This window comes from Oncorhynchus clarkii, chromosome 16 (assembly GCF_045791955.1).
Source record: "Oncorhynchus clarkii lewisi isolate Uvic-CL-2024 chromosome 16, UVic_Ocla_1.0, whole genome shotgun sequence".
NCBI classification, from domain to species: Eukaryota; Metazoa; Chordata; class Actinopteri; order Salmoniformes; family Salmonidae; genus Oncorhynchus; species Oncorhynchus clarkii.
The window spans coordinates 29,891,018-29,900,376 of NC_092162.1; the positions used below are offsets into that span (position 1 = coordinate 29,891,018).

General features: G+C 43.8%; 1 long non-coding RNA gene across 1 annotated transcript in view; it reads left to right on the forward strand.

Moving 5' to 3' along the window:
• Positions 1–5,659, forward strand: part of LOC139368302 (uncharacterized) — a 38,605-nt gene extending 32,946 nt beyond the window's left edge. Inside the window, exons 2-3 of the long non-coding RNA XR_011626943.1 lie at positions 2,555–2,699; positions 2,801–5,659. This is a non-coding gene — a long non-coding RNA (uncharacterized lncRNA). The remainder of the gene's footprint in view (positions 1–2,554; positions 2,700–2,800) is intronic.
• Positions 5,660–9,359: the final 3,700 nt, after the last annotated feature.

The following is a 9,359-nucleotide window of genomic DNA, read 5'->3' on the forward strand; positions in this document are numbered from 1 at the left end:
TGAAGATTGCGTATATTATTATGCTAATGTAAAGCAGGGCGCTCTCCTGGGCTACGGCAGTTTGGGAGCAACAATCTGCCATTTGTGGTCATCTGGAGGAATTCATGGCAGAAATGAGAAAGGTATTTGAGTCTCCGGTATCCGGGAGAAAGGCAGCCAGTAAACTGCTTGACTTACGCGGTGTCACGTTCGTGTGTATGTCATCTAACACTTAACTAGCTACTACAAACTCATTTAAATGACAATAAATCAAGGTTAACTTACTTGTTTTTCGCTGTCCGGTGGCATCATAATTGGGCATTTGATTTGCAATTTCATCATATGATCAGCGTCTTATCAGCAACACTAAAGAAGTACTTCCGGGTTACAGAATTTATAACATTTTCAAAATAAAAGCCCCACGTAATAGCATAAAAGTGTCAATAAATTGTATTTATTCATGAAATATGAAATATTTCCTAAACATTAGCAATGATTCATATTTATTCATATTTAACTCACATTTGCATTAAATGGCTGCGCCCATTGCCTGAAAAATAACTTAGTTTGGCCACTTCAGCATATTACAAATCTTCGATGTACTTAGTGCAGTGTATACAAGAACCGGAGCACACGACAAAGTCGTTTACAGTTTTTGACAAATCAACAAAGCAAATAAATGTTGATCACCACGCCAAATAAAGCCTAACTGTAGAGCGAAAGCTAAACAGGGTTGCCAGATATGGTTTTAACCATCTTGGATGGGTTTGTGCTGAGGTTAATTTAATTTGTGGGGGGTTTTCAAGTCCATGAGGGGTAGAAATGAGGGAAGGTATTGTTACGGAATATGATGCAGGAAATATTACTATGATGGGGGATTTATCAACTAATGAGGGGCAAGCACAGGAGAAATTTACAAGCTAAATAAAAATAATGCCCCTTCAAGCAGGCAATCCTGAGGTACCATAGTTACAACCTGATGCCGTGTTCAAACAACTGGTAATTTCAGAACTGGGAACTCAGAAATCTCAGACCTCCGACTTCAGTGTGTTCAAGACAACTGAAAACTCTGGGTAAAAAAAAGAGCTCCAACTGGGAAAGATTGTTTTGAATGGTCATCCAACTCAAAATTCCAACTCAGCAACTCGGGCCTCTTTCTAGAGCTTTGACTTTCCGACCTGAAGATCGCAGATGTCATGAGCTGACCTGGTATTTTTCAGAGTTCACTGTTGTCTTGAAAGCACCATAAGTCAGTAGAGTGAACCATCCATTCACTTTGTTTTGTTATAACATCTTTGGTCTGACAGACGCTTACATGACAACCAGAATGCATTATATGATGTCAACGAACATGGCACCACACATAGTTGGCAAATAGCTCATCATAATCAGTACAACCTCCAAAAAAGTATTTTACACACAAATGTGTCCATTACATTCTCTGCAAGAATAAGAAGGCATGATTTGTTACCAGTACTTGAAAATGTGAATAAAACCGTAAATACATTATGCTCCATACATAGACTCCATATGGTATGCTACAGTAGAAGCAATACCATATACAGAAAATAAGGAATTTACTTTGATAGGAACGCGCACACGTCCAAAGTTATTATTTGTAAGGAAAACCAGAAAGAAGGAAACGCGGGCGCCAGCCAGAAAATGTGCCAGGGGTAAAAAGTTAGTGCAAGGCCTGTTCTGACGGAGATGCACAAATGTCTGCATACTTGATCTGGGAAACACTGGGGAAGTGCTTGGGCTCTTGTCGAAGAGAGAAGTTTTCTGGGCCGTAGTAAAGCCTCAAACATGTCCGGAAAAGTGAAATGGGCTACTATGTGAATTAATGAGGAGGCTTAGTTCAAACTATTATCAGAAAATAAAACTTGTAAAAAAATCATTTGAACTTGACAAGTTTAAATTATATAGTTAGTAGGCAGCGTGCCTTGGTTTGAGGGCAGCGTGTGTTTACTGTCCAGTTGCGTAACAATCACATTTTGTAACACTGAGAGCATTCTGACATCATGCGTATAAAAAAACTCACGCTGGGATGAACGTTAAGAGAGATTTTGAACTCGCATGTGAAAAAGTTCAAATCAAATAGCACAATGATCCTTGGTATGACCTTCTTAAAACAATTCCATATAGCTTAGTAGAACCCCCCCCCCCCCTCCCCAGCTTAGCTTAGACTGTTTAGTGTAAAATTTAAGGGGATAAATACATGTAAAAAAAAAAAAAAAAACATCCTGATCTTTCTTAAATCTATCATATATAGGAAACTTCAGAACAAACTTCCTCTTCATTTTTTTGGGGGGGACTATCTGTTGTTCCCTGTAGTGAATCTGTAATTCAATGCATTTGTATGGGCGAATGGCAGTAAGGCCGCCCCCGGCTTAGACAGGGCTTAGACTCTTATGGGTTAAAGGACAGTAGAGAGAGCAGGATGAGGAACGAGTGGCAGTCAGGGGGGAAAATGACTCAGCCTACACTCAGCATGGGCTTGTGATATGCGATCATGAGAGATCTTTCCATATCTCCTTTATCAGTAGTGAGTGTGTGTGTTTGTGTGTTTTCTTAGCGAGTACCACTTCCTCCCGATTCAGCACATACCTGCCGCCAACTCGGGACCTCTGCCTTGCTAGCACACGTGACCGCCCTCCTGAAGCGGCGCCACGCTAAAAGCTAGCTATTCGCTGGTGAAAGTGGAGACACTTGGCTGAGCAGTAAGTTTCACACATCCCCATGTACTACACGTGTGTGTTTGTGCGTGTTAAAGAATATACTATATGGGGAATGTCTCTCCCTCTCTCTTTCTCTCATCCAGCTCTCCCTTCTCTTGGATTGAGCCTGTTCAGGTCGTAAAAGGGGCCCAGAAAGAGGAGGACGTCGAACCCAGACACCAAGACGGACCCCTGGCCTCCCCCTCCACCGGCTAGACTCCAGACTGCAGACACCCCTGCATGGACCAGCACAAACCAGACACAGACAATACCAGAGCAGCTCACTTTCACAGCTTTGATTTACGGAGTAAGGATAAGGATAAGACTGCCCATTCTCATAACCTCACTGCCCAACACTGTAACCATGTAAAAATGTCAATGTAATGTAATGCAACCCCAGTCACTCGCTCAAAACAGTCCACTCTATGGGGAACAAAACATATATCTTTATAGAGTGAGTCGTGTCCCACTCAGTCCTTCAGAGAATCTTGGTTATCCTTTGGTTTACCATGATTCTACCCTACCCTCATAAGAACGATTAACTCTTACTGACCATAGAGATATACACTGAGTATACCAAACATTAGGAATACCTTCCTAGTATTCTAGGGTAGTGTAATAGTTGTGTTCCAGTGTGTAAAGCCAATTTAAGTAAGTTGTGGGCAGTTCTGGATCAGATCAAGCTTACTTTACTGTTAAGGGATAAAAGGGAGGTATGTAAACTGTGGATTAGGGTCGTTTTGTAGAGGGATATAACCCCCAGAATGAGATTGGAATTTGGTTTTGGAATTTGGTTTTGGACAGGCATACCTGCACATGCTAATATGTCTGCATACCAAATGAGCACCCTATATTCCCTACATAATGCACTACTTTGACATAATACAGGTAAAACCCTGTCGGTGATTCTCCATCCCTCTCTCCCTACATCCCTCTTTCCTTCTCACGCACATTCCTCTTGCTAACCCCCCTTCTCTCTCTCCATCACTATCTATTCTGTCTGTCTCTGGGTGCCTCAGCTGAGTAGCTCAGTTACTGCAATGATACATGATCTGGTTTTCAATGCTAGAGCAGTGCTGCTAGTTAGAGGGGGAAGGAAGAAACACTGTGCTATGGTATGGGAACTCATACCATAGCACAGACAGACAGTTATCTACAAGCCCAGGATCCACCATAGAGAGAGAGTACATTTTCTTCCTTATAATATATACCCTCCCCCCAAGTAGACTTTCTTCAACACACCACTCTTCCTCCTCCAACTCATCCTTGATCTTCTCCCCATTTCTGGGCCCCAGAGCCACCCTGTAACCTCGCACCCCCCTTCCCATCCCGCCCTCTGCATCCCATAGCCCCCCTGTATCCTTCCCCTCTCCTCATTCTACAACCCAAAGCCATGCTGTACCCCCTTTCCTTCCACCCCCCTTCTGCACCCCAAAGTCACCCTGCACTCCCATCCCATCCCCCTCTTCTGCACCCCTTTGCCCCCCTCCTCCTCAGTGCCATGTTCTCTCCGTTCATCTGCCAGTGTCCTTCCTGTCTGTGAGGCCAATGAGGTCAGCAGTTTGATAAACACATAAAGCAGCCATGATACACCATGAAGGCCCCTGATGGCCCCTGGTGGCCCATGACACTAGTTCCCACAGCCGGCCTGTCTGTCACTCCAACTGACTGACAACAGTCACCCTCTTCACACCCCTCCCACCCCTTCATCCCCATCCCTGCCCCCCACCCTGGACAGTTGACAATCCGTTAGAGAAGGGATGGGCGTCTCTTTCTCTCCCTCTCTAACTCACTCTCGATCTTCTCCCCCTTTCTGGCCCCCAGAGCCACCCTGAAGAGCCAAAAAGAAATCAGATAATTCTGGATCCTATTTTAACATCAAAATATCAATCATGCATTTCCTGGATATGTTAGATGAAATAGCTTACTTTGTGAATCATAGGCTCCCATCTCAGTTGTCCTACTTGGTACTGGAATTTAAAAAAATGTAAAGTAGGCCTAACTGTCCATACAAAATGTATATATTGTTGTACTTGTTGTTGTTGAGCAAAGTAGTTACATTTATCACAATATCACTTTTTCTCCATAACGCCCAGCTCTAACACCTCCCCCCAAAATGACTTATGGTAATTGTTCGCTGATTTATCATTGTCACAAAAAATGGGTAGATTTATTACGATATGTTTTTTTGTCCATATCACCCATCTCTACCCTGATGCCACCCTTCCCCTTGCAAAATGACACAGATGCTCCTGTGAAGCCAGAGCCCTATACTACGAATCAGGTTTGAGGAGTTAGCGAAATAACTTTGGTCAACTCTGAATTCAACTCGGGATAACAGATACCACAAAAGTGGTTCAACTTTTAGCCAGGTATGTTTCTATGGCAACCAATCCTTCAGAACTAATCTGCTCCAGGGCAGGCTAACTCAGGGCTAACTCCATTTATCCTGAAGGAAGTGTCTGAGCTGCGAGTTGAGGACCAATTAAATCAGATTCAAGTCAAATGTTTTATTTGTCACATGCGCCGAATACAAGCCCTTAACCAACAATGCAGCTTTAAGAAAATAAAGTTAAGAAAATATTTACTAAATAAACTAAAGTAAAAAATATCAATGTAAATAGTCCGGGTGACCATTTTGATTAATTTTTCAGTAGTCTTATGGCTTGGGGGTAGAAGCTGTTAAGGAGCCTTTTGGACCTAGACTTGGCGCTCCGGTACCGCGTGCCAGCAGAGAGTGGGTGACTGTAGTCTTTGACCATTTTTTGGTCCTTCCTCTGACACTGCCTAATATACAGGTCCTGGATGGCAGGAAGATTGGCCCCAGTGATGTACTGGGCTGTACGCACTACCCTCTGTAGCGCCTTACGGTCGGATGCTGAGCAGTGAGCTATTACCATACCAGGAGGTGATGACTTTTGATTTTGGAACAAATTAAAATGTGGCACTGACACAACCATGGATTGATGTTTCAGCAATGTCTCAATGAAGAGTTCGGCATTCGACTAGCCTCGTGCAACATGCACGTGCAGTTACAAGCCTGCTAGAGTTAGCGACATGCACTCACAGTTACAAGTCTGCTAGAGTTGGCGGCAGGCGGGCAAGCAATATCCACCGTCATAGTACGGATGAAGCCTGCGCTGGAATGTGAAGTTAACTGAAGCTGGCTAGCTTTAGAAAACTCGGAGTAAATCTAGCTTCCTTTGTAATATATCCCTCTGGCAAGGTCCACCCAGTATTGTGGAACCATAGAAAACTATTTTCTGGGTGACATCCTGGGTATATAAAAATTATGAATGTATCCCTTCAAACTGTCTGTCAGCCCTGTGTAGTCACTCACTTCACAGCAGCAGGGAAATTGATTTAGTCACGCTCAGTCACGCTGTTTCTCAATTCTTATTTCTGCAATTCCTCACATCCAGGCGAGGGCCTGCTTATCAGCCATATTAAAGGAGAAGGTCCCTCCACTCTGACCTTCATTTCCAATAGGTTTTGAGAAGGAGGTGAGGAGAGAGGATACTAGGAATTGAGGAAAGATTAATTGAGAAACTGCCTTTACTTCCCCTTCCTCCTCAAGGTTGAAGGTCAGTATAGCACTACTCATTAAGGCCATTCCCAGCTCTTCCCCACTTTCCATCCTCACCTCCAGGCCCATGGCACCACGACCCTGGCTCCCAGAACCAAGATTTGGCCTGGTCCTGGGCCTCACAGCAAGAAGAGGCAAGGTCTGGCTCCAGACACCGATCTCCACCTCCAGGCCTATTGCACCACAGCCTCATCTCGCCCGTGTCCCAGCCGAAAGATGAGGCCTGGTCCTGGGCCTCCCAGCCAGCTGAGGCAGGGCCCGGCTCCAGACAGCCATCAGGGTAATGCACTGACGCTATTGTGAAGGCCAGAACCTTGAGGAGCTGCATTAAACTGAGGAGAATTAGGAGTAAACTTAGGAGGAGAAGAGAAGGCGGTTTGACAGGAGATGAGATAATGTAAAGGAGGGCGATAGCTTCAAAAACACAAACTCATGTTCTCTGGGTGGAATTTTTTTGTGCAGACACAAAAACAGAAAACAACTTGCCACAAGACACAGGTGGGAAAAGGCTACCTAAGTATGGTTCTCAATCAGAGACAACGATAGACAGCTGCCTCTGATTGAGAACCACAACCGGCCAAATACACAGAAATAGAAAACATAGAAAACAAAAACATAGAATGCCCACCCCAACTCACGCCCTGACCAAACCAAAATAGAGACATAAAAAGGATATCTAAGGTCAGGGCATGACATTAGAACTATATCACTTTTCCTCATCAGTGATGACAGATGGATTCCAGCGTTATGAATTAACAACAATAAATGCTAGTCTAACGCAGGACGCATGGGTTGGAAAAGGGAACCAAATGTCTCAGTGTCTGTGTTGCAAATGGCATCACTCTCCCCCTTTCATTTTCTGTCTCTTGAGGTAATTTAAAGGCACTTCTAATTCACTTACAGAACTGCGGTGCGGTGTAGAGGGGAACTGTTTGGGGGTTTGAGTAAAGCTGCTGGTGTTTTAAGTGCGCCACAAAAAAAATCACTGACAAATGTTGGGTTAACATTTACAAGGCACACTGTTGGCCAAAAGCTGAAAAAAATAAATAAAAATAAGAATATTATACAAAACCCTGATCTGCAGTATTGTGGGAAAGGAAGACATTTCGGGTCTTGTCACTTATTATTATTATGATTTCTAGACGAACGGGGAATTCTAAGGGAATGTGGTGCGTTAGTATGGCACCATTGTGGTCTGGGGCTTTACAGTTAACAGGAGAGGGGAGATGGGCTCTTACAGCACAAACCAAAGGAACCAAAACCCCAGTGCAACTCAATATTAGGAAGGTGTTCACTCAGTGTATAAGGAAAGGAGAATGACACAATGGTCTACTATCATACCGGCAGTAATTTACATAATGGGCTATTCATAATTAGAAAAAGTAGTACATTATGTGTAGGGAATATGGTGGAGACTCGCTGTTCCCTCTGCTGTGTCTGTGTGTGTGTGTGTGTGTGTGTGTGTGTGTGTGTGTGTGTGTGTGTGTGTGTCTGTGTGTGTGTGTGTGTGTCCATATTATGGTAGACCCACTTGTTCGGTTACAGATACACCCAAACGCTCACTGCTTGGGCGCGCAAAATGACCAGTCTGGATTCTACTACTTTGACTATTCTACAGTATACACGGCTACTACAGTCTAGATTAAGTAAAATGGCAAAGGTAGTACTGTACTTGGGGAGTTTTCCTGCACATACGTTTTTAATTTAACCACTGTTTTGGTTCCATTGGTTTGTGCTGTAAGAGCCCATCTCTCCTCTCCTGTTTACTGTTAAGCCCCAGACCGCAATGGGATCATACTAACGCACCACATTCCCTTAGAATTCCCTGTTCATCTAGAAATCATAATAATAAGCGACAAGAACCGAAACGGCTTCCTTTCCCGTAATACTGCAGATCAGGTTTTTGTTATATTATTCTTAATGTTTTAGCTTTTTTCAGTTTTTGGCTAACAGTGAGCTCATAAATGTTAACCCAACATTTGCCCAGGATTTTTTGTGGCGCACTTAAAACACTAGCAGCTTTACTCAAACCCCCAAACACAGTCCACCTCTGCACTGCACCGCAGTTCTGTTACGGGCTTGTACAATTGCCTTTAAATTACCCCAGAGACAAAAAACGAAAGAGAGGGGGAGAGCAAGAGAGGGGGATAAATAGAGAGAGGGGGAATGACAGAGAGGGAGAGAGAAAGGAAGGAGAGAGGAAGATAATGAGAGAAGGAAAGAAAGAGTGAAGGAAGAGAGGGAAAGGAAGGCTTTGGGGTTGTTTCTGCACTTCTGAGGATTCCTGGATAATGATCGGGCTGTAACCATACTGGCTGCATTCCGCCAAATGAAACAAGGGCACCTGCCAGCTCCAACTATGTTTATTTTGTCATATCCCTTTTTTTCACTTGTGACATGAAAAAAAGCCATAAATACAGAATCTGCATTTAATTTGCATGACAGACCACTATATATTTCCCTCTCTTCTTGTCTGCTCGTCCCTCTATTTCTGCACATTCAGCATGTCAGCTGGCCAAGACAGGGATTTGTGGCTGGTGTTGCTCGCTCACCAGCGGAGGGGAATATTTTCGGAGAAACTGCTCTTGCCAACAGCTTTTTTTGATGCTGCAGCCTCATACACTGACCTGAGCAATTAGCTGCTGAACCTAAACACAAAGACTTATTCACTCATGCTGCAGTCATTGTTTAGTAGCAACCCCTGTTCCAAAATTGCCTCCTGAAGCGTCTAGAAATGCAGTCAGTCACTGAAATGAAGGAAGGCCCTATGTCCTTAACAGAAGAGAAAACTATGTGGGAGCAATCATCAATCTTTCCAAAATGGCTTCCACCCACGGTATTGGACTCAAGTAGCTGTCAGTACTACATTTTCTTTTCACTGTAATTGTAACCCTCATATCGGTAAGCTTTGTAGAAAAAGACAAGATAGGAGGTGGAATCAAAGCAGGTAGGACAGAGAGTTGTTGGTATGAGGCCTCTGGGCTGGGTTAGGTCTGTGAGTCATGGGCTTTGGTTTGGAATACCCAGTAATAAGTAATTAAGCCTGTCACCTCATGCACACACTGCGAACCCAGAAT